The sequence below is a fragment of the Lathyrus oleraceus genome, chromosome 4, assembly GCF_024323335.1.
Source record: "Lathyrus oleraceus cultivar Zhongwan6 chromosome 4, CAAS_Psat_ZW6_1.0, whole genome shotgun sequence".
Taxonomy (NCBI): domain Eukaryota; kingdom Viridiplantae; phylum Streptophyta; class Magnoliopsida; order Fabales; family Fabaceae; genus Lathyrus; species Lathyrus oleraceus.
In genome coordinates this window covers 188,855,449-188,883,390 of record NC_066582.1, presented here as the reverse complement: position 1 = coordinate 188,883,390, position 27,942 = coordinate 188,855,449, and positions in this window count along the sequence as shown.

The following is a 27,942-nucleotide window of genomic DNA, read 5'->3' as shown; positions in this document are numbered from 1 at the left end:
TGCTGCCCGCACTGAGTTGGAAGCTGCTGGAAGTGCTGAGATCACTTGGGCGGTGTTCAGAGAGAGATTCCTGAGGAAGTACTTTCCAGAGGATGTCAGAGGAAAGAAAGAGATAGAGTTCTTAGAATTGAAGCAGGGCAACCGGTCTGTTACTGAGTATGCTGCTAAGTTCACAGAGCTGTCGAAGTATTACACTCCCTATGATGAGGCTACTGGGGAATTTTCAAAATGTGTGAAGTTTGAGAACGGGTTACGTCCCGAGATCAAGCAGGCTATTGGGTATCAGCGAATTAGAGTGTTTTCTGACTTGGTCGACTGTTGCAGGATTTTTGAACAGGATACCAAGGCCAGAGCGGAGAGCTATCAGCAGAGGGTTGATAGGAAAGGCAAGAATCAGAATGATCGTGGGAAGCCGTATGCAGCTGGCAAAGGTTCCCAGAGACAGAGTGGGATGAAGAGACCTAGTGGGGGAGACTCCAGTGCCCCTGCTAAGTGTTACAGATATGGTCAGGCGGGACATCGTTTCCATGAGTGTACCAGTACTGAGAAGAAGTGTTTTAAGTGTGGCAAAGGTGGTCACTTGGCTGCAGAGTGTCGGTTGAAGACTATGACTTGTTTCAACTGTGGAGAGGTGGGTCATATCAGTCCGCAGTGTCCTAAGCCGAAGAAAGAGAACCAGTCGGGAGGCAAGGTCTTTGCTTTATCGGGTTCTGAGACTTCTGCAGATGATCGTTTGATCCGAGGTACGTGTTATATTAATGGCTTTCCTCTTGTAGCTATTATTGACACAGGTGCGACTCATTCCTTTATATCTTTGGATTGTGCTGTGAAACTTAAATTAGAGATATCTGAGATGCATGGGAGTATGGTGATTGATACTCCTGCGAAGGGTTCAGTGACTACTACTTCAGTTTGTTTAAATTGCCCTTTGAGTATTTTTGGTAGAGGCTTTGGGATGGACCTCGTGTGTCTTCCACTAGTGCAGATTGATGTTATCCTGGGTATGAACTGGTTGGTGTTTAACCGAGTTTCTATCAACTGTTTTGATAAGACTGTGATCTTTCCTGAGATTGAGGAAGGAAAGAGTTTGTTTCTATCAGCAAGGCAGGTGAATGAGGCAGTAGCAGATGGGGCAGAGTTGTTTATGCTGTTAGCGACTTTGGAGGCTAAAGATAAACTGGTGATTTGCGATCTAGCCGTGGTGTGTGATTTTCCTGATGTGTTTCCTGAAGAAGTGAATGAATTACCGCCAGAGCGTGAAGTTGAGTTCTCGATTGATTTGGTACCTGGTACTAGGCCGATATCGATGGCTCCGTACCGTATGTCTGCTGTTGAGTTAACTGAATTGAAGAGTCAGCTGGAAGATCTGTTGGATAAGAAATTTATTCGTCCGAGTGTGTCGCCGTGGGGCGCACCAGTGTTATTGGTTAAGAAGAAAGAAGGTACTATGAGGTTGTGTGTGGACTATAGGCAACTGAATAAAGTTACGATCAAGAATCGGTATCCTTTGCCGAGGATTGATGATTTGATGGATCAGTTGGTTGGTGCGAGTGTGTTCAGCAAAATAGATTTGAGATCGGGGTATCATCAGATACGTGTGAAAACTGAGGATATTCAGAAGACTGCTTTCAGAACAAGGTATGGACATTATGAGTATTCTGTAATGCCTTTTGGTGTGACTAATGCGCCTGGGGTATTTATGGAGTATATGAATAGGATTTTCCATCCGTACCTAGACAAGTTTGTTGTGGTGTTTATTGACGATATTTTGGTGTATTCGAAATCTGAAGAAGAGCATGCTGAACATTTGAGAGTGGTTTTAGGAGTTCTACGAGAAAAGAAGTTATTTGCTAAACTGTCCAAGTGTGAATTTTGGTTAGAAGAAGTTAGTTTTCTTGGTCATGTGGTTTCAAGAGGTGGTGTTGCTGTTGATCCTTCTAAGATAGAAGCGGTATCTAAGTGGGAAGCTCCGAAGTCGGTTTCTGAGATAAGGAGTTTTCTTGGACTTGCAGGTTATTATAGGAAATTCATTGAGGGATTTTCTAAGTTGGCGTTACCGTTGACGATGTTGACTAGAAAGGGGCAAGCATTTGTTTGGGATTCAAAATGTGAAGAAGGTTTCCAAGAGTTAAAGAGAAGGTTAACTACTGCTCCTATTCTGATATTACCAAGTCCATCGGAACCATTTGAGGTTTACTGTGATGCTTCATTGTTGGGTTTGGGTGGTGTTTTGATGCAGAATAAGCAGGTTGTAGCTTATGCTTCGAGACAACTGAAGGTTCATGAGAGGAACTATCCGACACACGATTTAGAGTTGGCAGCTGTGGTATTTGTTCTGAAGTTATGGAGGCATTACTTGTACGGGTCAAGATTTGAGGTTTTCACTGACCATAAAAGTTTAAAGTATTTGTTTGATCAGAAAGAGCTGAATATGAGACAGAGGAGATGGTTAGAGTTTCTGAAGGATTATGACTTTGGTTTGAATTACCATCTGGGTAAAGCAAACATAGTGGCTGATGCATTGAGTCGGAAATCATTGCATATGTCTATGTTAATGATTAAGGAATTGGATTTAATTGAGCAGTTTAGAGACTTGAGTTTGGTGTGTGAGAGTACTCACAATAGTGTTAAATTGGGAATGTTGAAGTTAACGAGTGGTATTCTGGGTGAGATTAAAGAGGGTCAGAAATCCGATGTGCTTTTGGTTGATAAGTTGACTCTAGTGAATCAAGGTCAAGGTGGTGAATTCAGAGTTGATGAGAATGGTGTTTTGAAATTTGGTAATCGGGTGTGTATTCCGGATGTTACCGAACTTAAGAAGAGTATTCTTGAGGAAGGACATCGTAGTGGCCTGAGTATTCATCCTGGGGCTACGAAGATGTATCATGATTTGAAAAAGTTATTTTGGTGGCCGGGAATGAAAAGGGAAATTGCGAGTTTTGTTTATTCTTGTTTGACTTGTCAGAAGTCAAAGATTGAGCATCAGAAGCCGTCTGGGCTAATGCAACCGTTGGTTATTCCAGAGTGGAAGTGGGATAGTATCAGTATGGACTTTGTTTCTGGTTTACCGAGGACAATTAAGAATTTTGAAGCTATTTGGGTGATTGTTGACAGATTGACAAAATCGGCTCATTTCATTCCGATCAGAATGGATTATCCGTTAGAGAGATTAGCTGAGTTGTATATTGAGAAAATTGTAAGTTTGCATGGTATTCCGTCGAGTATTGTTTCGGACAGAGATCCTAGATTTACATCGAAGTTCTGGGAAGGTTTGCAGAGGGCTTTGGGAACTAAGCTGAGATTGAGTTTTGCATATCATCCGCAGACTGATGGTCAGACTGAGAGGACGATTCAGTCACTGGAGGATCTTTTGAGGGCTTGTGTTTTGGAAAAGGGAGGTGCTTGGGATTGTTATTTACCTTTGATTGAGTTTACCTACAACAATAGTTTTCATTCGAGCATTGGTATGGCACCGTTTGAAGCTTTGTATGGTAGGAGATGTCGGACACCTTTATGTTGGTATGAGTCCGGTGAGAGTGTTGTGGTTGGACCGGAGATTGTTCAATAAACTACGAAAAAGATTAAGATGATTCAGGAGAAGATGAGGATTGTTCAGAGTCGTCAGAAGAGTTATCACGACAAGAGGAGGAAGTCACTTGAGTTTCAAGAGGGAGATCATGTGTTTCTTCGTGTTACTCCGATAACTGGGGTTGGTCGAGCTTTGAAGTCGAAGAAGCTGACACCTCGATTTATTGGTCCTTATCAGATTTTGGAGAGGATAGGGGAGGTAGCCTATCGTATCGCTTTACCGCCGTCACTTGCGAATTTGCATGAGGTTTTTCATGTGTCTCAGTTGAGGAGGTACATTCCTGATCCGTCGCATGCGGTCCAAGTAGATGATGTACAGGTGAGAGATAACCTGACTGTTGAAACATCACCTATGAGGATCGAGGATCGAGAGTTGAAGCAGTTGCGGGGTAAAGAAATTGCTTTGGTAAGGGTAGCTTGGGGAGGACCAGCAGGTGGCAATGTAACTTGGGAACTTGAGAGTCAGATGAAGGAGTCTTATCCAGAGTTATTCGCTTGAGGTATGTTTTCGAGGACGAAAACTCTTTTAGTGGGGGAGAGTTGTAACACCCCGATAAAATATGATAATTATTTAATTTAAGTTAATAGTATATTTATTAATTTAATTAAATAATTGGAATATTATTGGATTATTATTATTGGAATATAAAGTTGGAATATATATAAAGAGTTCCATTTGGTAAAAAGGGTTTTTCACGTGAAAACCAGAGAAGCGACAGAAAGTGAGAAAAGGGCAAAGAGGAAGAGCAAGAGAACAAGGGTTGAAGAAGGGAAAAGCTTGAAGTTAAAGGATTTGCCGGATTAACTCAGGTAAGGGGAGTTTATCGTCGTTTAATGGGTATTATGGATTAACATGTGATGGGTAGTAATAAGCCATTGATTGACTCTAATTAGGTTTTGAGAAATACCTTTGAATTAGGATGAATGAATTGCGTTAAAATTGTGAATGAACCTATGTTTGGATGAGTTGTGATTTTCTGGACGTGTAGCTTTTTACGGAATTGAAATCGGAGGTCCGGAAGTCCTCCGACAGCGAAAAATGCGGGGGATTCTGCATTCTGTTCGTGTTAGCGCAGGAACAGCTTTCTGTCTTGCGTTAACCGGTTAACCCAGGGTGTTAACCGGTTAACACTGTTATGAATTATGAGAAATTGTTGTCTGTCTTGCGTTAACCGGTTAACCCAGGGCGTTAACCGGTTAACACTGTTAAAATGTGCCAGGAAGCGTGTTCTGTTTTGCGTTAACCGGTTAACCCAGGGCGTTAACCGGTTAACACTGTTGGAAAAGTGAAGATTTGATATTCAAATATTGTGTACATAGTTGATGATTGGCCTATATTGGTGTATGATATAATAGGGATCATTTCCCGTTGTTTTGAGCAGTAGGGGTATTAGTAGAGTGTGCTAATACTGTAATTTATTATTTGGCATGACATGATATGATTCTGTGATAAATATGCTGATAATGTATGATGGTAGGCATAATGCTGTGAATATGTCTATTATGTATGCAATTATGGATGGACTGTTTATGGCTTAGAGTGTGAGCATATGTCCATTGTGGGTTGTTGTTGATGGTTGCATGCTAGGTGATTTAGCGTGCATAGTATGGCCTTTATGGTGGTAGCTAATTCCCATGGTGAGGAATTAGTGAGTGAGTTATTGTGGATTGTTGTTGATGTTTGCATGCTAGGTGAATTAGCGTGCATAGCATAGCCCTTGGGGTGGTAGCTAATTCCCATGGTGAGGAATTAGTGAGTGAGTCACTAGGTCTCAAATGAGTGGGACTAGTGAGCTTGGTAGCCGTATCTGGATTTGATCGGTGAGGTTGAACTATGTGTTCACGAATAGTCGGTACCGCATGCATGGAGTCTCATTGCATAATGTATGTATGGCGTATAATATGAATGGATGTATTCCAATATTATACGCGTGTTTTGTGTTGGGTTGAGTATGATTATGATTTTGAGTTGATGTTGCCGTTGCTGAATGTGTGATCTGATTTGGGTGATGAAATGTGTTAAATTACTTAGCATTACATGATATTTTATAATGCTTATTATATCGATTGAGGAACTCACCCTTACAACTATGTTTCAGGTAACGAGCAGTGATTGAGTAGAAGCTAGTGCTTGGAGTCTAGTGTAGTTCCTTAGTGGGTCATGCTCTGGTAGATGTAACATCGGGACGGGATGTTTTACTTTGTTTTCATTTTGGTTGTTGAACAACTTTACATGTAATGTGTTACATGGTTCGAATGTTGTTAGATTTCTATCCGCTGCGAATTGTGCAATGTTTTATTTTGATTAATAAATGAGCATGACAAGTTATTTGGTGATTGGTGTGAAGTGTCAAGTGTGACACCCTGAAATTGCATATCTACTCTGATTTATATTTTGTTGAATTAATTAATTATTGGGGTATTTTAGAAGGGTGTTACACAACACATCATGTCATTAATAAAGTCATAAGGTTGGACGTGTGAGATTGTATCTGGAAAAAGAAATGGACGATCCAGATCCAATCTGGAGACCAGACGGTGGCCAGCGCCACTGTCTTCTCTGGCCAAGCTCCGGCCACGTCCAAATTTGCAGAGATTTAAATGGTAACCAAAAGACACGATCCAGGAATCAATCGATAGCTGGGGTGATGTACATCACCCCTGTACCAACCAAATCCATTCTAAATCTCTATATTGAAAGAAATCAGAAGTGGGAGATCTGTGGTGTTCATATGAACTTCATGATTTTTGAAAATTGAAAGCACAATAATGTTGCCTCTATGCAGAGGACTTCAGATCACACAATAACAATGAGAAATAAGCACTATACAAGTTGATTCGAAGAAAATAACAATTGAGGCAAACCTCTGATTTACAGGGCTTTGAGTCACAATTCTTGGATGCTATTGCTTACAGTCCAAACTATAGATCAAGGAGAAGAAGGTTTAGGAACTTTAAGAACTGAAAATTGATCGAGGAAACCAAAGTTCAGATTTGAAATTTGAGAGAAAAGTGAGCTAGTTCCTTTAGTGAGGGTTGTGATTTCAGTTTAGCAGCATTTGGGGCGCCTTTAGGTTGAGGAATTATGAAGCTATGGCATGGTATTTATAGGCAAGGCAATGTTGAATGCATGATCACAAGCTTGCATGAATGGAAATGACATCCATGCATGGGCCTGTACAGGCGCATGGAGGGCCCAATTCCAACTGGATTTGGTAGCTGATGCATGATGAAAGTAAATTGGTCGTGCAGATTGGATGGTAATAGCTCAGGCAATGCAAATTAAATGATTTTCCAAAATTGCACCATTATGCTCAAGCCTTCGAAAATGCTATGCCAAAAATAGAAACACCGCCTCATGAGTAATGGTTGGAAAGCTTATTGCATAGGGATCATTTGTTATGTTGATCAAAACTTCATTTGGGCCTTGGAAATTGATGAAAATTGGCCATGAAGTGTAGGGTGCAAAATATGCACATGTGAGACTTTCAAAATTGGCCAAAGTTCAAGCCCTTCTGTCTCAATGATGAAAGTTCCAAATTACAAAATCTTCAACATCAAAGTTATAGATATTTTCAAAGCAATCAATTTGGACTTAAATTTTGCACCATTTGGATTTTTTATGAAGAAGTTATGGGCACTTGAAGTTGGACTTTTTCACATTTCAATGCATTTGGTCCAAAGTGACCTATAATGTTTTGCATTATCACATGTATTTATTTTGAGATTTTGAAATTTTACTCAACATAAAACCTGAATTTTACATCTTAATATTTCCAATGCACTTGATCCCACCTTAAAATCATGAAAAATGAAGGAGTTATGTCCTTGGTAAGTTGACCTAAAATTAGGGTTTCAGTTAAAATTACCTATAATGTTTTGGAATGGATGATGACCTTCCAAGCTTAAAATCTAATTTTGATGAACATGAAAGTTGTTCATATGGTCTTTAAGAACATGTTTTCTCTTTTGGTCATCTCCATTTGACAAACACATCAAAAGTTAGGTCTTAGTGTATTTCAAAATAGTCAGATGAATTGACTGATCAACTTCTCAAGTCCATGCCTAATATTTTGATGAATTAATGTTTGAGGACACTCAATTAAGTTCAAATATGCATGAAATGATGAGTTAAATAACTTCCCTTGATTGTATTTGATCATGGGTTGAGGTTGCTTCATGAGCAAGGCACAGTTGATGAATAGATGAATTAGGGTTTCCTTGGGAAACAAGCCTCAAGCCCTTTGATTTGCTTTGATCAAAATGATGAATTGAGATACTTGGGAAACATATTTGATGGATTATAGCTTTGGGAACCATTACCATGCTTGCTTTCATCTTCAATTGGCCCTATCAATGCACATAGGATCTCCTAGAAGCTTTGAACCTTGTGACTGCTCAAGCTACAAACAAGAGATGTTAGTGACATATTTTTGTGCTTTTGGTTAGTAAATAAAAAATGAGAAAATCAATAATATACAATTCAAGCATGCTTGGTGATCTCAAACCACTCACAAGAGATCCCACCCCCAAAGGTAGGGAGCCAAGATGCTTATGATCCTTGAGGCAATGCAAATGCAATGTTATGATGCCATGAGGGATCTTAGGGTCAAAATTGGGGTCTTACAGATGCCCCTATTTAAGGTCATTCTAGCCGGAGAAGTGAAGGTTAAAATCTTCGTCTCGACGAGGTAGAATGGGCTTAAATAATAACAAAGAGACGAATTTTGGTCCCTAAGAGACCTCATGATGCAAATGTATGTACGCAAAAAGGTAATACTCTGTGGAGATATATGTCCACAAAGAGAAAAGAAATCAGGAGAAACTGATCATCCATATGAGTCATACACTCAATGGGACAAAGAATCTGGGGATTCTTATGGGGATAAGAAAGGGAATAAAATGCGTGAGCAGGTCACGACTTGAGACTTGCTGAGAGACACGAGAGGAATTCCATGAAAATAAATCAATGGAAGGACTCGAGCTGACTCTATATGGAGAGATCAGACATGAGCATCTACTTGGGGAAGAATATTTCGCCAATAGCAGGAGATAATAAGCAAGGATATATGGCAAAGTATGCAAATCATGAATATCTGAATGATATGATTATGCATGTATATGCATGATTTGTGTATGATTAATGTTGACAGACAGACATATCTAACACAAACAGGTTCAAGAGTCACGAACGGACATCCGACGCAACATCTCAAAAAGAAAGGGCAAAACCTACAGGAGAATTCAGTTATGGTGAGGATTCATCAAATACGGGAAGACATCAATCACCGTTGGGGATAGGCAAGGTCACAACTTCCAACTGCCACTACTTCTCATCAATTCTCGGGAACAGGTGGCTGAAAATCGATAAGACCCGCCATAGAAGAAACTCTATTGGGGAACTTATCAAGGAATGATATAAAATTCCATGGGGGATCAACACCAAACAAATACCCATCAATCCACACAAAAGGGAGAAAGAACAATTTGCTCCGCTGGGGAAGGAAGCAACACAATTTCCTCAACATCTCTCAATTCTTAGAAGAGATCTTCAAACACGGAGGGGATACAAATTATCAAACTTAGGTCAGGCAATCCTGCAGGGGATAAACTATAGACAACCCTCAAAGGAAACTGCCTTGGCAGAGGGAATCAGAAATGAATCCTTCATCAACATGTGACATGCCGGGGATGGAAAAAGAAACTGACCCTTCACCAGTCCGTTATAGACAACTTCCTGCTGAGGAGACAACATGAAAGCTGATGAAGAGGATATAAACATGCTAGAATGTGAACAAATGTCTTTCCTTTTGGAAATCGTACTATCCTTGGGAAAGCACTGAGGACATTCCATTTATCCTCTTAGTCAATGTGAATGTTCATTTTGTTTAAAACAATTTATAAAAACTTTATTTGTTTAAAACAATGATATTTATCAATTAAAACATGCAAACATTTGTTAACAAAAACAAGTAAGAGTGTCAAGAATTAGATAAAGGCTCAAATTTATTTAATGGGATGGTAGCCCGCAAATGGCGAGACTCCATGGATCTTTACAAAATTTGAAATTGGTGATATACATGGAAAAAGGCTACATTGAACATAATGACCGTTTCTCCACCAACTCTAAATTCATTGTATTTGACGCTTCGGTTGACGATGATTGAGCGAGAATCCCTAACAAATGACAGTTGTAGGGCAAAGTCTTGTCAGGATGCAGCTATTTTCCAAATCCCTAATTTTTGCCTAGATTTCCCTGGGGTGAGGTACTCAATCTAGCGGGATATGTATATTCATTTTTTTCATGTCTCTAACTTTTTCCTGGACTGCCCTTTCGGGTTTTCAATCCACCGAGACGCTCATTTTTGCCTAAGCCGCCCTTTCGAGTTTTCAACTTAGCGAGCTATTCTGTTTTTATTTTAGGCGAAGTATTTCTTGACTGCATCTGAATTCACAGGACGAGTGAAATCCTCCTCATCCATAGTTGTAAGCAACAAAACACCGCCTGAAAAGGCTCTCTTAACAACATATGGACCTTCATAGTTTAGAGTCCACCTGCCCCTGGAATCGAGCGCGAAAGACAAGACTTTCTTGAGCACGGGGTCACCTTCTCGGAACACACGAGGCTTGACCTTTTTATTAAAGGATTTCTTCATCCTTTGTTGCTACAACTGACCATGGCACATGGCAGTTAATCTCTTCTCTTCAATCAAATTCAGTTGGTCATAACGACTCTGAACCCATTCAGCCTCAGTCAACTTGGCATCCATCAAAACTCTCATTGATGGGATTTCGACCTCTACAGGGAGCACAACCTCCATGCCATATACAAGGGAGAAAGGGGTTGCCCCTGTTGAAGTGCGAACAGCTGTACGATAACCATGTAAAGCAAATGGCAGCATTTCATGCCAATCTTTGTACGTAATAACCATCTTCTGAATAATCTTCTTGATACTCTTATCAGCTTCAACAGCCCCATTCATCTTGGGTCTATAGGGAGAAGAATTATGATGTGCAATCTTGAACTCGCTACACAGCTCTTTCATCATCTTATTGTTCAAGTTACATCCATTATCAGTAATGATCTTGTCTGGCACACCATATCGGCATATAATTTGGTTCTTGATAAACTTCATGACCACCTGCCTGGTCACGTTTGCATACGATGCTGCTTCAACCCACTTGGTGAAGTAATCAATAGCTATGAGAATAAAACGGTGATTATTCGACGCCTTAGGTTCAACCATGCCAATCATGTCAATTCCTCACATGGAGAAAAGCCATGGTGAGGAAATAACATTTAGAAGTGTCAGGGGAACATGAATCTTATCCGCATAAATCTGACACTTGTGGCATTTCTTCACATACTTGCAACAATCAGACTCCATTGTCAGCCAATAGTAGCCTGCTCTCAACATCTTCTTTGCGATGGCATGTCCATTGGAGTGATGCCAAATGAACCCTCATGAACTTCAGTCATCAACAGGTCTGCTTCGTGTCTATCCACGCATCTGAGCAGAACCATGTCAAAATTCCTTTTGTAAAGCACATCACCATTAAGGTAGAAACTGCCAGATAGTCTCCTCAAAGTCTTCTTATCTTTAGCAGATGCCCCAGGCGGGTAAGTTTGACTCTGAAGAAAACATTTGATATCATAGTACCATGGCTTATCATCTTTCACTTCTTCAACTGCAAACACATGAGTTGGTCTATCCAAGCGCATCACAGTAATATTGGGGACTTCATTCCAATACTTCACTATGATCATTGAAGCAAGCGTAGCAAGAGCATCCGCCATCTGATTCTCCTCTCGAGGAATATGATGGAAGTCAACCTTAGTAAAGAAAGTTGAAATCCTCCTTGCATAATCTCTGTATGGGATGAGGCCAGGCTGATTCGTTTCCCATTCACCTTTAATCTGATTAACAACAAGGGCCGAATCACCATAAACATCAAGATGTTTGATCCTTAGATCAATACACTCTTCCAAACCCATAATACAAGCCTCATACTCCGCCATATTATTCGTGCATTTGAAAGTTAGCCTTGCTGTAAAAGGAAAATGTGTGCCTTGAGGAGTAATAATCACTGCCCCAATACCATTTCCATACTGATTGGCAGCGCCATCCAACACCATACTCCATCGGGAACCAGGCTCTGGTCCTTCATCGAGTGTAGGCTCATCACAATCTTTCATCTTCAAATACAAAGTCTCCTCATCAGGGAAGTCGTACTGCACAAACTGATAATCTTCAATTGGTTGATGTGCCAGATGGTCAGCCAAGATACTTCCTTTAATAGCTTTTTGAGCTCGATACTCAATATCATACTCAGATAACAACATCTGCCAACGGGCAATCCTCCCAGTTAAAGCAGGCTTCTCAAAGATATACTTGATTGGATCCATTTTGGATATCAACCAAGTCGTATGATTTAACATATACCGGCGTAAGCGCTTAGCAACCCAAGCCAAAGCACAACATGTCTTCTCAAGCATTGAGTACCGAGACTCACAGTCAGTAAACTTGTTACTCAAGTAGTAAATGGCATACTCTTTCTTCCTTGATTCATCTTGCTCACCCAATACACATCCCATGGAATCATCAAGCACAGTCAAGTACATAATCAATGGTCTCCCTTCAATAGGCGGAGACATAATCGGAGGCTCAGACAAATACTCTTTGATACTATCAAAGGCTTTTTGGCAATCTTCGGTCCAACCATGATGCTGATCTTTCCGAAGGAGCTTAGATATAGGCGCACATGTGGCAGTCATGTGGGAAATAAATTTGGAAATGTAATTCAAGCGGCCAAGGCAACCTCGGACTTGCTTCTCAGTTTTAGGGGTTGGCATCTCTTGTATTGCTTTGACCTTGGCAGGATCAACTTCAATACCTCTCTCGCTGACAATAAAGCCTAATAACTTGTCGGAACGGACTCCAAAAATACACTTGTAAGGATTCAAGCGGAGCTTATACTTCCTCAAGCGCTGGAACAACTTCAACAAGTGTTCTACATGTTCAACTTCCGTTTTCGACTTTGCAATCATATCACCCACATATACCTAAATCTCTTTATGCATCATATCATGAAACAAAGTAGTCATAACGCGTTGATACGTGGCTCCGGCGTTCTTCAAACCGAAAGGCATCACTCGATAACAAAATGTTCCCCAAGGTGTGATGAATGTTGTCTTCTCCATATCCCCGGGTGCCATTTTAATCTGATTATAACCAGAAAATCCGTCCATAAATGAAAAGACATTGAATTTAGCTGTATTGTCTACCAACATATCAATGTCTGGTAGAGGAAAATCATCTTTTGGACTAGCTTTATTCAAGTCACGGTAATCCACACACATTCGGACTTTTCCATCTTTCTTAGGCACAAGCACAATATTGGCCACCCATTGAGGATATGTAGAAGTCACCAGAAACCCCGCATTAATTTGCTTCTAAACTTCTTCTTTAATCTTCATTGCCATATCAAGATGAGTTCTTTTGAGCTTCTACTTCACAGGTACACACTCAGGCTTCAACGACAAGAAATGTTGCATGATATCAGTATCTAGACCAGACATGTCTTCATACGACCAGGCAAAGACGTCGATGTATTCTCGTAGCAACTCAACCAACCCCTTCTTAATAGACTCTTCAAGGAGTGCCCCAATCTTTATTTCACGAATGCAATCTTCAGACCCCAAGTTGACTGTTTCCAGATTCTCAAGATGCGACTGAATGATCTTCTCCTCGTGCTCAAGCAGATGGGTAATCTCATCAGGAATCTCTTCATCATCATTTTCTTCTGCCTCAAATACAGGAAACTCACAGTTGGGAGATAGTGTTGGATCATTATGTTCAATGGGTTTGATTAACCTGCATAATGATTTCGAGTATAAAAGAGATTTCAGAATTTAAACAAAGCAAATCATTATGCAGATGAAAATATTGATTTTATTCTCTTTTTATGGTTTTATAGTGATCACCAATTTCATGCAAAAAGCAAAAAGGCAAAATAATTTTGGAAAAAGCAAACATTTAACATGTGATTATTGAATGAATATCATTGTATTACTCAAATTATGCCAACAATGTCTTCACTTCTCCTTTTGGCATGGCAGAAGGGTTTTCAAACAAAATGAACACATTACGTTGACTTATGGATAACTGTTTGAACATCAACAGCGACCCAATTATTACAGATTCCTTCGGGTATGACAAAGTTGCCAACGTCTTCCTCTTCATCATCTTCAGTGATGACAGCAACTTCTTGATCTTCGACAGTGTGGATGAAACCTCCACTCTAGAACAACCCACGATCATTGGAAACACCAGAAGAATACCCTATGCCAGCTCAGGACTTGTTATCTTCCAACTTAATCATTTTCCCCAAACCAGTAGTTGCACCATGCTCAATGGCCAACTTCGCATCATTATAGGAGACAAATGAAGAAAGTCCTTTCCTCGAAGGCTTGGCAATAGATAAGGGTTGGAACGGAGTCCCAACCTCATCCTCAACATCAATATAGGAGAAGGAAGATAAATGACTGACCAAGAGAGCCTTCTCTCCCCCTATCACCACCAACTTCTTGTTTTTCACGAACTTCAACTTTTGGTGTAGGGTGGATGTCACAGCGCCTGCCTCGTGAATCCATGGTCTGCCAAGCAAACAGCTGTAAGACAGATGAATATCCATGACCTAGAAAGTGATCTGAAAATCACTAGGTCCAATCTTGATCAGGAGTTCTAATTCACCGATCACAGTTTTACGTGATCCATCAAACGCCTTCATAACCACTCCACTCTGCCTCATGGGAGGCCCCTGATATGAAAGTTTAGCAGAGTGGATTTTGGCAGTACATTAAGGGATGACCTTGTGTCCACCAACACATTGGACAGGGCATTGTCTTTACAGTTCATAGATATATGTAAAGCCAAATTGTGGTCTTTTCCCTCCTCGGGAAGATCAGCATCACATAAGCTCAAGTTGTTACAAGCGGTTATATTTGCAACAATGCTATCAAACTGCTCGATTATGACATCGTGATCCACGTATGCCACGTCCAACATCCTCTGCAAAGCTTCACGGTATGGCTCGAAATTCATCAACAAAGATAAGACATATATCTTTGATGGAGTTTGTAGCAGTTGATCAACAACATTATATTTACTCCTTTTGATGAGCCTCAACATCTCATCACCATCCTCTTTCAAGATGCCATACTGGCCAACCAGGATAGGAGTATTATTATTCTTAACAGCAACAGGGTCAACACCCTTAACAACAGGAACATAATTATTCGGAGAAGAAGTCCCCACGGGACCGGCAGGATTAACAACAGTTCTCTTCATAACATCTTCATGGGATTTTGGCTGAGCCGAGAAAACACGACCACTATGGGTCACACCACTGACATCTAAAATGCTCACTACAGAAGTTGAGGGCAACGACACCTCCTTTCCATCCTCCAGCATGGCTGCATTATATTGGTAGGGAACAACTTTGTCTGATACATACGGGACAAGACCCGCTGGCTTTATTATAAGAGCTGGTGATACCTTCTTCTTGATGCCATCATACTTGATAACAACAGGCTCAGGAATTCTAAACACAGGGGATATAACATCGACTTCGTCCTCATTACGATTCTGAAGTATCTCAATCATCCCTTGATCTATCATCTCTTGGATGTCCCTTCTCACCTGACGGCATCCTCTCTCATTGACAGTGCACATTTGGCACCTATCATGGTCATGCTCGTAGTGGCTGTGTTCACACAACAGCTTATGCATCTCAACCAAGGACTGCCTTATGTCATTCACATAAAGGACTTTATATTTGCCATGGCATCCCTGGACCATGTTAACAGTTGCTTTCCCATGCTCGGGCAATGGGTTCTTCTTTACACTCGGACCTACGTCCTCAAAAAACAATATCCCACTTCTCACAAGGTCTTGCACCTTAGTCTTTAATGGATAACAGTTCTCCACGTCATGTCCGGGAGCCCCTGAATGATATACACAATGAAGTTCGGGCTTGTACCACCACTGAGGATTGGTCAGTACAGCAGAAGGATCTCGTGGAGTTATCAACTTCCTATTAATCAAGGAAGGATAAAGCTCAGCATATGTCATCAGAATTTGGTCAAAAGTTACCCTCTTCCTCTCGTAGTTGTTGGTGCTAGCGTTATTATTGCTACGAGGCTGGTAGGCCTTTTGTTGTTGACGATGTTGTTGTTGTTGTTGATGAACTTCTCTAAAAGCAGGTGCTATATGAGCCACCTAGTGTTGGTTGTTAATCAGACGGACTTCCTTCCTCCTTACAGAGGGCCTTCTCTTAACATGAGAGGACACAGCATGAGTCTCTCCCTCTTTCTTCCTAGAAAAGCCTCCATACTTCTTTACTGAGGAACCATCTTCTCGAGATAAACGTCCTTCGCGGATCCCTTCTTCTAATCTCATCCCCATATTCACCATTTCGGTGAAGTTTGAGAGAGCACTAGCGATCATTCTCTCATAGTAGAAAGAGCTCAAATTCTTCAGGAAGATCTTTGTCATCTCCTTCTCTTCCATGGGTGGCACTATCTGAGCTGCCAATTCTCGCCATCTCTGGGCGTATTCCTTGAAGGTCTCCTTATCCTTCTGGGACATCGCCCTCAATTGGTCCATGTCTGGAGCCATATCCACATTATATTTGTACTGCTTAACGAAGGCCTCGAATAGATCGTTGAAAGTGCGAATGCTTGCACTCTCCAGCCCCATATACCACCGGAATGCAGCACCTGTCAGGCTATCCTGAAAGTAGTGAATCAACAGTTGGTTGTTGTCAGTCTGTGTTGACATCTTGTGAGCATACATCACAAGATGGCTGAGCGAGCATGTATTTCCCTTATACTTCTCAAAGTCATGCACTTTGAATTTAATAGGGATCTTCATGTTGGGCACCAGGCATAACTCAACAGCACTTTTCCCAAAGAGGTCTTTACCCCTCAAAGTCTTCAGTTCCTTGCGCAGCTCAAGGAATTGATCTTTCATTTCATCCATTTTTTCATATACGTCTGGGCCCTCAGATGGCTCGGAATGATAAATGGTGTCTTCAACGCGGGGAAGGGTGTGCACAATAGGAGGTGGCATAGACAGGACCGGGCTAGATGTCGATAAAAAAGCGAGAGTAGGAGCGAAACCCTTTGGCATGAAATTAGCAGGCATTCCCCAAGGGAATCCGGCTGGCATAGTCGGAGCGAAGTGGGATGTTGCAGCAGGCACAGTCGAAGTAGCTATCTCAGATATGACCGTCCTCGCGGGAGGAGTTGCAAAAGTTGGCGAAGCTTGGCTCTGTGCGGCCAGAACTGACTCCATCATGGCAGTCAGCCTAACAATCTCTTCCTTTAAGTCCCTGTTTTCTTGCTCGAGATGTTCCATTATCTTCGGATGATTGGCTCTAGTATTATACCGGTGCGTCAGCTTGTCTTCAAAATAAATGAAGAGCAAAGAGTTAGACCACTGATCAAGAGCTTGGAACAAAACCTGCTTATGCATATGATGCATGCAATGCTTGTACATATGATTTATTTTTTGTTAGAGGAACTCTTTAGAGATCTATTTGCAAACATTTTGAAAATATTGAATTTATATGGAATACTCATAACAATAATATTTGGAAACTTTTTACATCAAAGAAGTAATACAGTTATGGTAACCAAATACAATACAAGAGAGAAGGAGAATGAACATCCTATGGAGCCCTAGAAACAATCGTCCAAAGCCTTCGAGATCGGAAGATAAGTTGCACGAAGTCTCTTTACCTCTCTCTCATAAGCTGCTTCCATATCGGCATTCTCCTTGGCAAGCTGATCATACTTCCTCTTCCAAAACCTAGATGAATGAGGAAGAAGAGAAGTAACCATATCATCAGGCTCATCAATAACATGATGCTCTAGAAACTCTATCATTGCATCCTTATCTTTGAGCTGCTAAAGAAGTTCCTCACGCTCACGAACCCATGCACGCGATTGGTATTCATCTCTCAACTCCTCTACTCCTTGGTTAGGGAGGGTTGAAGGCCCAACCATAACCATAGGGGTAGGTCTCGGATATTCGTACGGCATGCGGTATTCAAGAGCTCTCTTCCTCACCCAAACGGTGTAAGGTTCCAAAGCAATACAATTCTTCGGACCAAGTTCATTCCTCCCTTTCCTATGGACTTTACGCCAGGCACGGACCATCCTATCCTTCAGGTTATGGGGATCTTTACCCTCTTGAAAGAACAAGCCTTCCAACAAAATGTTGTTAGTTTTATCCTTTAAGGGGAACCCAAGCTGTCGGCGAGCCAAAGCAGGGTTGTAGTTAATTCCACCACACGTACCAAGAAGAGGTACATTGGAGAATTCATCACAAGAATCAATAACCTGAACGCCATCATAAACATGATTGTACCAAGAGATATCATCATTAGTGAGAGACATAAGTCTCGCAGACCACCATGGACATCCCTTGTTCTCCTTGAAGGCAAGCGTCTGAGACAAGTGAGAAATAAACCACTTGTACAACAGAGGCAGACAACACATAATGGAACCACCACCCTTTGCATTCCTCATATGCAAAGAGAAATAAGTGTCACCCAACAAAGTAGGAACGAGATTAATAGAAGAGAAATTCCTAATAGCATTCACATCCACGAAGTTGTCGATGTTGGGAAATAACACTAGCCCATAGATGAGGAGTACAAATATGGCTTCAAAAGCTTCCTTACTCATGGCTTTCCCAAACAAAGTAGCTTTGACAATAAGAAAATCAGATGGGAGACCTTGAATTCCACCTTTGGTAGTCATATAGGCAATAATGTCATATACATCCACATGAAGCATATCAACAATCTCTTGAGAAGACGGAATCTTCTCTAAGCCACTGAACAACAAATGATCAAGAATAGGTATACCCACATGATAGGCATATTCCTCAAGCGTAGACAAAAGCCGGAAATCCGGAAAAGTGAAGCATCGATACAAAGGATCGTAGAACTGCACCAACACACTCATCAGACCTTCATCCACTTTGGTAGAAAGAATAGACAGGAGCTTCCCATGGCGAGCTTTAAACTCCAAGGGCTCTAATACATAAGATGTCAAACTCCTTAACTCTTTCAAGTCGGGTTGTCGGAAACTATACTTCTTCATATTCCTTCTTTGCTTATCCATGTCTGAAAATTTGCAAATAGACCTCTTTAAGTTCCTCGAAAACTTTTATTGTTGATGCTATGGATGCATATGAATGCATGAATGCATAGATGCAACAATCACACTCAAGGATCAAGCAAGTCACACCACACAAAGGTCACGGGATGGCTCACGTCATTGTCAATATCAATCATCCATTTTGGTGGATTATGGTTTACACCTTATCAACATCCAAGTTCCATTGATATTGAGAATGTACGAGAACGGATCAACCGCGAATTAAGGGTTTATTGTAAGTCACGAGCATGGAGTCTCGGTTAATAACCACCCAATGGGAGTCTACTATGGTTAAACCTGACAATCATTATCTAAAAAGGGTCCCCATAGTCATCATCTCATCTTTCGGATATTATCGGATAAAACGACTACTCGTTCTCCAAAAATATTCTCAAGAGGGGCTCTTATGAGTGTAGTATCGCGTAACAATCGTATCAAATCTTACACTTGAACGACCTTCGCACTACGTCCTAAGATAGGCCAAGATGGGCTAGGTATCTAAGGTATTTGGCTTCTAAGGTTCATATTGGAAAGAGTAATGCCTAACCATGACTACTCGTGTGACATTATTGATCCCAACAAGACCTCCACCAAGTGAATGGGCTTGCAAGTCAACTTGTTAAGGAGTAACTCCACACAAGTCAACAAGACTATACCATTCTCCTATCATAAGTGCACTCGAGTTCGGGTATAGAACTCATCTCACAAGGAAACCACCAAGCATACAAGCAATTAATATATCAAGTAATTCATACATTACAAACAATACAGTTATCCCAAATTTTGCACAAAAATATGTCACCAATAAATATAAATATACAACATACATAAGCAAAAATTAGGCTAAACCCACTAGAGAATTTAGATCCCCAGCAGAGTCGCCACTTTTCTGTAGCGGGGTTTACGTTACCTTTAGGTTTATTGACTAAACCAAAAGTAAACATACAATTCGAGTCACCACCGCACTTTTATTTGTCCAAAGGAAAGGCTAAAAAGCGAACAAAAGCCAAGGTAAGAAGTTTTATCAAATCAAAAACTAATAAAAATGTCAGAGATCTGGGTAAGGGGGTTGGTTATGAAATGGGAAGGTTTTACGCACCCAAAACATCCTTAGTATTCTAAGGGAACCCTTTTTGCAAATGTGTGTTGTAGGTTGGTATTTGTGAAAATATTTGTACAAAAGATTAGGGGGATGAGAAGAGAAATAAATTATATTTACAATTTTGTTTTTTGAATGGATGAACCCATTGCCTACGTACCAACACAAAGGTAGGATCAAAACCTCGTAGTTCGGGGTAAGAATCACAAAAAAGATTGGTGAATTGATTTGATCAAAGGCCTTAAGATCTTTTGTTATCAAAGGGAGAAAACTCAACCTAAACCAATTCACCATGTGAGGAAGGCTTCAACATACTAGTGAGGGGTTAACCCTATAATAAGTATGGAAGACTTATAATCCAATTACTAAGGATGAGGTGAGATTTACATCAACCACTATGATAACTCAAACCTATGACTAATGTTTTTGAAAAGGTTTAACAAAGATGGCCATTGGAACCACAAAAATAATTTGAAATGAGTTATATTTACAAGTTAGATGTGTTTACAAAATGAAGTCAAAGTTGGATTAAAATTCATTCACAATGAGTATTAACGAAAAGAGTTTTGAAAAGTCAAAGGCATAAGGCCTAGGTTTCTAGTTTGAAAAAACAATGTCAAAGTTTTGAAAATGATTTTGGCTTTGGGTTAGAGTGGAGAGAAGAAGAGAAGGGCTAGTCCTAAAGCATACAAAGATAAAAGAGGGGAAAGATAAACCCTTGGAGTTCCTTTTCTTGAAGTCATAGGGATGACTCAAGATGCTCCTTTCCTTTGGACTTAGCACACCAACAAGAAATCAAACAATTGAATTCAAACTCCTAGGATTTCCATTTGGCCCGTCTCTCTTAACTTGGCTACTCGTGACAATGGTCCTCTTTACTATCTCAAGATGGAATCCCTATCACACAAGACCAAACATCAAAAAGTTCACAACACAATAAGGGGAATGGACAAAGAATAAGTTTAGATGAGAAGTCCTTTAAAGTCAACTTTGAAATTTAGCATTCTAAAGACATGAGGCCTAGTTGCTCTTCAATCAAGTTTTGCATTCTAAAGGCATGAGGCTTAGTTGCTATTGAACTTCTTTAAGCATATGTATATCCTAATTCTAAGTCATTTCTCCTCTTTGCATTGGTTTCACACAAAACAAAACAATCACAAGACAACAATATATTTATATATAATAATAAGCTCAAATGAGCAAAAGAAAAATGACATAAACATAAAATATGTGCTCAAGTGAGCAAAGTGAAAAGCAATATGAATAAATGAGCAAGAAATAAATTGCATTAAAAGTAAAGGGCAAGAAATTAAATGCTCAAATTAAAGTTTGTAATTAGTAAGGTTATGTTAACTTGTCATAAGATAATGTAGCGCTATGTTAAGCAATTGTAAGTGGACTAATGTAGTAGCCACACCTATCTGAGGTCGGTCAGTAAAACTATAGGCAAATAAACACAAGTTAGAGATCATGACCAATAAGCCAAGCTCCACAAACTTGCCATGCCAAAATAAAAGGGGAAAGGCCTTGTATGAACTTGAAGTTTTTTGCTTGACCAAGAAGCAACTTATCTTAGACACAAAACAACTCACTTGATCTTGGATCAAGTTGAGTTTGGTTTGGATCAAAGAAGGTTAAACTTCTCATTTGTCAAGACCAAACATAAGACATTAACTCATTGGTCAAATTAAGAAAAGAATGGGATGAAGATGAAATGGAGGGAAAGAGAATTCAAGCATCAAATTCAATTGATCAAATGTGAACCAAGTCATCATCAATCAATTCCAAATAAAAAAGAAATGAAGATTACAAGTCAACAAGTCAACCATAATTTTTTGGTAATTTTTGAATTAAAAATAAATGCAAAATAAAATAAACAAAATATGGTCAAACCTCAAATTTAATTCAAATCAACTTCAACAAGTCCAATTAAATTCTCATAGGTCTAACATGGTCAAACAAACTTTGACAATTTTTCTCAACAATTTTGAAATCAGAAACTATATTAAAACAATTAAAAACAATAAAAAATAACACAATATGAATTAAAATCTCAAATAAATCTCAAATCAAATAAGAAATTGATGAGACTATTTTTTATTGACTTATCATGATCCATAGGTGTTAGGAAAATATTTTTGGATTTTTCAAATATCAGAAAGTAATTAAAAATGAATTAAAACTATTAAAAATCAAATAATTCACAAAAAATATTAAATGAAGTCATAAGAATAATTAAAAATCAAAATATGAAACTAGATTTTTCAAAGAAAAATTTGGAATTGGTCTCATATTTTTGTGACTTCAAATAAATTTTCTATGAATTTTTGAAAATAAATGGAATTAACTGAAATTAAAAGAAAATAAGAAAAATAGAAAAAAGCGCAGCCACCATATCACATTCATTAATTGACGTGGCATGGATCAATGGCTCAGAGGCGCGGATGCATGGTACACTTGAGTCAAGCGCACGGCATGTTGCATTAAAATAAGTAAACATAAGGAATGGATGAGATTATAACGTGAGAGCATGATCCAATGGTTCTGAAGATGCACATGTGGTGCTGGTGGTGGAAACCACCATCTTCTCCGGTGATCCAACAATCTCTGCCACCAGTTGCAGAGAAAAAAATGTAATAAAAATAAAAAGTAAGGACATCAAAATGAAGTTCAGGTGATGTACATCACCACTGTATCCATGGATCATCCTCACTCTTCCTATTTAGAGAGAAATGGGAAATGGGAAATCATGGTATGTCAACTGGAAATGCACGAAATGAACAATTAAGACCACCACTGGCCTGCCTCAAGTGAGAGGACTTCAGAAAACCACATAAACCAAAGAAAATCACATTGAATTGCAAGATCTAGATCCAAAAAGTTTGAGGTTCTACCTCTGAAATGAAGCTTCAAATGCCATGAATTCTTCAAGATCTTGATCTGCTTTTGCTCTGGAAGTGTGATGGAGATGATAGGTTAAGGAATTGAGCTTTGAAAATCAACTAATGATGTTGAATTTCAAGCTTGAAAAAGAGAGAAAAATCTGAAAATTCCTTTTGTGAGGGTTGAGATTTCAATTCTGCAGCACTTCAGGTCTTCACTTGGTTCATGAATAAATGAGAATGAGCACTTATTTATAGCTGAAATTTGGCTGAGATCATGCTTCCCTCATGTGCATGGGATTTGAATCCTTCTTGCACGGGCCTGTACAGGCACATGTAAGGCCCAATGATGGATGATAAACCATGTTGAGATCAACTAGAATTGAATTGGACGTGTAATTGAAGTGGAATTGGCTTGCACATGAAGTTTCAACATGAAATGCAAAAATGAACATAGAGAAACAACTCTTCAAAACTCCCACATAAAAAGTCCAAAAAAGTAATGTGAGTAATGGTTGGAGAGACCTTGAAATAAGGAATAAAATTCATGTTGGGAAAAAATTCATTTGGCATTTGGAAATTAGTGAAAACTGGCTGTGAAAGTTTGGACACAAAACATGTCTAAGTCACCCTTTGAAAATTTTCACCAAAAGCAAGCCTTTTTAAGCCCCTCTTTTTCAATGATGCAAACTTCAAATGAAAAAACCTCCAACATAAAAGTTGTATATCTTTTCAATATGATCAACTTAGACTCAAATTTTGCATCATTTGGATTTTTCATGTAAAAGTTATGGGCATATGAAGTTGGGCACTTTTTCGAATTCAATGACTTAGGTCCAAAGGGACCTATAATGTTTTGTATTACCACATGTATTTATTTTAGGATTATGAAATTTTTTCCAACATAACATTTGAATTAGACATCTTAAGCTTTCCAATTAATTTTGTCTCACCTCAAAATCATAAACAATAAGGAAGTTAGGTCCTTGGGAAGTTGACCAAAATTAGGGTTTCAATCAAAATGACCTATAATATTTTGAAATGAATGATGACCTTAAAAGTTTCAAATGGATTTTTGATGAACATGAAAGTTGTTCATATGGTTCTTAAGAACATTGTTTCTCTTGAGGTCATCATCATTTGACAAACACATAAAAAGTTGTATCTCATTGACCCTCCGCTTAGTCAGATGACTTGACTGGTCAACTTCTCAAGGCTAAACTTCCAATCTTGATGAATGAATGATTGAGGGGCCTAAAATAAGCTCATATATGCATAAAATAATGAATTAAATAAATTCCCTTGATTAAATTTGATCATAGGTTGAGGTTGCTTCATGAGCAAGGCACAGTCAAAGCACAATGAAATTAGGGTTTCCTTGGGAAACAATCCTCAAGCCCTTTGGGTTATCTTGATCAAATTGGCAAAATGAGATACTTGGGAGACATATATAATGATTAGGAGCTTTGTGGACCATTGTCATGCTTTTTCTCATCTTCATCTAGCCATTTCATTGAGCTCAGGAGCCTCATAGGAGCATGGGAACATATGATCACTTGAGCTTCAAAACAAAAAGAGTTAGTGACATATTTTTGTGCTTTTGGTTAGTAATAAAACAAGAAAAGCAATAATATATAATAAAAGCATGCTTTGTGGTCTCAAACCACTCACATAAGTCCCAACCCTATGGTTAAGGAGCCAAACATGTTATGATCCTTGAGGCAATGCATTGAGCAATGAGATGATGCCATGAGAGATCTTAGGGTCAAAGTTAGGGTCTTACAAACACACATTATTTGAGGGCTTTTTGGTTTGTAGCGGGGCTAAGGTGTAAGGTGGGGAGTCAAAACAAAAAGGGGAAATGCTAGGGGTTTAGGCTTAGAGTCTGTGTTGCTACCCTCATAATTGTGTTCAATCTTTTAATCAGGGGGTATTCTTATTGGGCATCATTCATGTAAGAATTCATTGGCTCTTTTTTTTTATTGCTCTTTTGAGCATGCTTTTTGCCAACCTCAATTCTTCTAGATAAGTGCTTCATCATACTTCTCATAATATTTTTTTTCATTTCTTTTTTTTTTCTTTGAAGTCTCGTACTTTTCTCATTTTTCTGCACTTATCTACTTTTTATCGGTGTCCAATTTTTTTTTATGAAACCCCAAACTTAGGCTTTTCCACAGATCCGGGGTAAACAACACTTATCTAAGCAAGGTGTGGTAGTGTACGGGCTTGCGGTTATAGACAGTGGTTAACTAACAAACAAAAGGAAATAAGGCTCGACTTGGGTGAATGCAGGGTAATAATGGCGGGTTGGCTGGAAAGGCTCAAGTTTAAAATAAAAACAATGCCTCAGTGTGTACAAGTGTGTTATGAAATTCCAGTATCTCTTATGCAAACCCAAAGAGACAGAGACATACCTGGAAATATCTCATGATGACAAGTGTTTGGCTTTCTGTACTCCTCGCCATGTTTAGTATATCTTGCAGGTTTCTAAGATACCTCTCAGTGTGATGTAACTTCGTCTTCGCTTCGGTTACAGAGTATTCCTAAAAAGTCCAGTGACAGAGAGTCGCGTCCGATTGTTCGGATCAATAGCATCAACTTTCGGGGGTTTCTAGAAGAGCAAGTAGAGGAGTGTGTCTTTCATCCAATCGCTCCAAGCCTCATTATTCATCCGGCACGAATATCCTTTATCTGTAACACACAGAATACCACACAACTAATTATTATAAACACGCTAAAAAATACTAAGAACAAAAATAAAAAATAATAAACCCCCCCACACTTGAACTAAACATTATCCGCAATGTTTAATCTAAGATAAAGAGGGACTCACTCAGGTTCACTACGGTGGCGGAAATTGCAACATCAGCTGTTGCATTATCGCGTGCATCTCCTTCATAAGAGTCCCTTGACGAGCTTGCTTTAGGCCTTGGCGTGTTTGCTCCGCTCGGAGATCACCGATTTCAGTTTGCATCCACGACCATTGGTCCGGCGTCACATATGACGACCCGACACCTGGGTGCATGGTGTCCTCTGGCATATCAACAAACTGCTCTTGTTCCTGCACCTCTTCCTCTTGTGGGTCACCTGCAACAAATTGGTCAGCATTGTACTCGTCCATATCATCTTGGACGACACTTTCATATAGTCAATTGGCCGTGTTGGAAATGCTAATTCGTGCAGGGTCAGGAAGAGCCATAATAAACTGACCAGAACTCATTAAAGCATAATAATCAGAAATTTGTGATATCATACCTTGTTGAACCAATGCGTTCATGTCCAATTTATGCTTACTTGCCACCAGCGTCTCATTAAGTGCAGCAGGGTCATATCCGAAATGGTGGACAATCTGTGTGATGATGCCTCCTATGGAAATCCCCCCTTGGGCTACTTTCCCCATTCGACCCAGGTAATCTGCTGTAAATGCTGCAACGCTCACAGCTACTCGGTTTTCCATGGCAAACAAAAAGAAGAGCTCCCTCTGGGTAGCTACACCTGTGTTATCACCCCTACCAAAAAGCGTGAAAGCCAACACCTTTTGGGCATACCTGAAACAAGGGTTCTGAATGCCAGATGCTTATGCCCATTTTTCCACATAATCTAATCATCCCGTAATGGCCAACCAGAAAGTATTAGCATCAAAACTATCTGGTACGGCTCCGGGGTCATATAGGGGTAGGTGGAGAATTTCACCCAGCTGCTCCAGTGACAACTCATGGTCGACATTGTATAACCTGAAAGTCGTCGTTCCTCTAGTACATCGTTGTACTTGTCCAACCTTTTTTCAACTTGAACTCAATGGTGTTAAAGAATTCTAACGTGATGCGCTCATAGGTAGGTGCTCCACAATGCACAAATTCAAGCATTCTGAGAACATAGAACATCTTATCCAATTCTTACGACAGACCCAATTGAAATAACGTATCGGAGCATAGGTACCTTGTCTGAGTTATATTCCGTTTGACGTGAGAAGAGTACCTTCGTTCATGTTCCGGGTTATCAAAGATGATATCATGCGAATTTAGATGACGGATGGTCCGTTTCCGAGGACGAAATGATTTCGCTTCTGTTTGCTTCCCCTTGGAAATTCACTTTGGCGACATTATTGATTCTTGCAACAAAAATTTATCACCAAAAAAAAAGAATGGAAAACGGAAAAACGATTACATTAGCCTTGTAGAGAAAGGAGAGTAGAGCAACTTTTGTGAAGGGTGTCAGCGATTTGGACGGAGTAAAATGGAAAAGTTGAGAGCTTTTTGGTGGTGTGGATATGGAGAAAGTTGAAGAACAATGGAGGAGGGAGAAAGATTTGGTAAATGGGAGAGAGTAGGTGAAAAAATCATATTTTATTGGTTAATTTAGGGTAGGATGAGTTTAAGTGGTGGAAAATCTGGGTGGGGTCCACGAAATCACAAAATCCAAAATTAAAAAAATTATGACCGTTGGGCCTGACACGGCCCGTGTCAGGCCAATGTTTTTTGACTTTCCTCCAATAGAGCTGACACGGGCGGCCGTGTTAGCCTACTATAAAATTCCTCATCCTCAGCTTCTTGCCTGACACGGGTCGTGTTAGGTGACACGGGCACCCGTGTTAGCTCCCTGTTTTCTTCTTCTAGTTGTCCTCTTCTGACACAGCTTGTGTTGGGCAACACGGGTGGGCGTGTCAGGACTACTGTGTTGCCTAGTTTCCTCTTCCGACGGGCCCGAAACATCCGATTCACTTGTTTATTCCTCTGGTACTCTTGCTTACACCTGAAACCAATAAAACTACCACAAAGAGACATAAAATGGAGTATAATGATGGAAACAAAATATAATCAACAACTTGAAACAGCAATGCAAAACATCTAATTTGCTAAACAAAACAATAAAACAAGTAGACTAATGTGTTACCGACTTCGTGAAAAGGTGCCGAATGAGTGTCATAAAATAAGTAGAATTGGAGACTGGTCACATACTCAGTAACCAACAAGTTACCCTGCTTCAGCTCCAAAAACTCAATCTCCTTCTTCCCACGAACATCCCCAGGAAAATACTTTCTCTGAAATTCTATGCGGAACACAGTCCAAGTTACCACTTCATCTGCAACATCCAACACTCGACGAGCATTGCTCCACCAGTCATCATCTCCCTCAACTAAC